Genomic DNA, 2,347 nt, shown 5'->3' with positions numbered 1-2,347 from the left:
AATCACAAGGGTTAGGTCTGGGTTAGGTCTGAGGAAAAAACTTTCCCAGCTACTTCCCTACCAAGAGCATCTAGAGTACCACTCAGTACGACTATTAACACCGGTACAGTCCAGGAATTATAATTTTCAAAAGAGAAATTACTCTTACTTTCTGTTTTTTTTTTTTGGAATCACAAGGGTTAGGTCTGAGGAATAGAGCTTTCCCAGCTACTTTGCACGGTCATTTCGCGTGCCATTGGCTCCCGCGAGCGTTATCGGTACCCGCCACTTGTTCACCAAGATAGAAACAACAGTTCCGTGAAACGATTCGATTGTCCTACCCTATCGTGACCACCCGATGCTTGGCCAGTAATCGGGAATAAATGATCCCTCGTAATCGCACACTGGTACTCACCACCGATATGGGTCGAAGCCACGAAAAGAATTGGAAAAACTCGGGTAGGAGGCTGGCGTCGGATTAAAAAACACCGAAGAAGCACTCTACACCGCACTAATACTGGATTCGAATGGCTGTTCTCGCGTCGTGACCGTCCTAGTCATAGCCAGGGGTTTGCACACGGCACGTGTGCATAGGAACGTCAGTCCTGTTGACGACAACGTCGCGGCGGCAGAGGGAGTACTAGACGTCTTCCACCAGCGGGGGTGTTACACTATTCTCGTGTGATATCTCGCGATAGAAAACGGCTACGAGTCGGTGGAGTACCCGCACGTCGTTCGCTAGCGTAATCGAGGAAGCTTTCCAAAATTTCGCTGATCAAAAAACCTCGTCGTTCCTTTCGTTTATTAATATATTATTCGTTAATTAATTGACCAGTACTCAATTTTCGTTTCGAAGCATGATATTTAATTTTCCTTCTACTTCGTTTTCTTTACGAGTATATTATTTATCACGTTATTGATTTACATTAAAAATTCACTCGATTAATTTATTTTTCGCCCGACTAAATGAAACTAAATCAAGACGATAAACTTAATTATCAAATTTCGCGTCGACGTAGCTATAACAATAATCGAATTGAACGAACAGATGAATAATTACCATCGACAAACGTCGTTCGACGAAATATCTTTCTAAATAAAATATACACGTGAGTAATGACATAACGCAAGTGATACAACAAATAAAGAATGAACGAAATGTGTTTAAATACATATAGATACTGGCCACCTGTTAATCAATTTTTATCGGTCGTAAATCGTTATCAATCGAAACGAATTATCCCTTCTCGTTTTATAAACATTTCATCGCCTCGTTTGCTACGATAACTTCCCTTAAATATGCAAATTTCACTGGAAATTCTCTGTTTTCGTTGCAATTAAAATGCTCCCGATCAATAATCCACCTGTTTTACGGGAAACACGTAACGCGAGCGTAATTTTGATATTTCAAGCGTCGCGACCATACTCTGTCGATACCGTCGTTGAGTCATAGCAAACGCGACGATACTTCGGTATTCGTTTACATCGCGCCGCAGAGAGAAGAGTGTGTTTTCTGAGCGATGAACCACCGAAGAACAAGACAGAAATAAATTTATTACTCACACATTTTGGACTAACTCCCGGGGCTTAATGGCATACGTAGACAGAGGCAACGCGATACCATAATAATTTTTCGATTAACACCTTGATAACTGGCGGAAGCTCAATTTCGTTCGTTGCAATACTTTCTTCCCTGATCAATAAATAGTAATGAGGTGCGTTTCATTTCATCTCATTTTTCTCATCGTTGAATTAAAATGTTGTTCTCGGCTTTTTCTCGAATTTCGATATTCGTGGATGATATATTATAATGCGAATTCAACATTTGAAGGTATGTTCTCTAAATGAGATTGAATAGATCGAGCAATTTATTGGTTAGGAAAATTTTAAAATTGGACGTAGTCGATGACGCCATCTTGTACACGTGGTGTGGCACTAATGGCCGCAAAATTCAATGCCTGATAAATTCAAAATTGAAGGTTATGTTATTTAAACAAAATTGTAAGAAATCTAGTGTTGGTCACTCTTAAGTGCAGAGTGACGCCATCTTGTCACGTGGTCTGGTACTAATGGCCGCAAAATTCAATGCCTGACGAATTCAAAATTGAAGGTTATGTTATTTAAACAAGATAACATTTGGTTAAATTATGAATGTAAATACTGTAACAAGTTTCATAACAATATTGTAAGAAATCTAGTGTTGGTCACTCTTAAGTGCAGAGTGACGCCATCTTGTCACGTGGTATGGCACTAATGGCCACAAAATTCAATGCCTGACGAATTCAAAATTGAAGGTTATGTTATTTAAACAATATTGTAACAAATCTAGTGTTGGTCACTCTTAAGTGCAGAGTGACGCCATCTTGTC

At 39.6% G+C, this 2,347-nt stretch overlaps 1 protein-coding gene and 1 long non-coding RNA gene across 4 annotated transcripts in view; one reads left to right on the top strand and one right to left on the bottom strand.

Annotated features, from left to right (window-relative positions):
- LOC128881834 (muscle LIM protein Mlp84B-like) overlaps window positions 1–554 on the bottom strand; it is a 24,602-nt gene extending 24,048 nt beyond the window's left edge. The window contains exon 1 of one of the 2 annotated variants that reach the window (XM_054133202.1): window positions 395–554. The gene's annotated coding sequence lies outside the window, so the exon portion shown is untranslated. The remainder of the gene's footprint in view (window positions 1–394) is intronic. The other variant, XM_054133203.1, reaches the window with a different exon arrangement.
- The window catches only part of LOC128881845 (uncharacterized), a 25,207-nt gene that overhangs the window by 18,397 nt on the left and 4,463 nt on the right, over window positions 1–2,347 (top strand). The window contains exon 1 of one of the 2 annotated variants that reach the window (XR_008458193.1): window positions 740–1,088. The exons of the other annotated variant lie outside the window; for it this stretch is intronic. This is a non-coding gene — a long non-coding RNA (uncharacterized LOC128881845). Of the gene's footprint in view, window positions 1–739; window positions 1,089–2,347 lie in introns of those variants that run through there. 2 annotated transcript variants of the gene reach the window in all.

This window comes from Hylaeus volcanicus, chromosome 9 (assembly GCF_026283585.1).
Source record: "Hylaeus volcanicus isolate JK05 chromosome 9, UHH_iyHylVolc1.0_haploid, whole genome shotgun sequence".
In the NCBI taxonomy this organism is placed as follows: Eukaryota; Metazoa; Arthropoda; class Insecta; order Hymenoptera; family Colletidae; genus Hylaeus; species Hylaeus volcanicus.
This window is presented reverse-complemented; position numbering and strand designations above follow the sequence as displayed.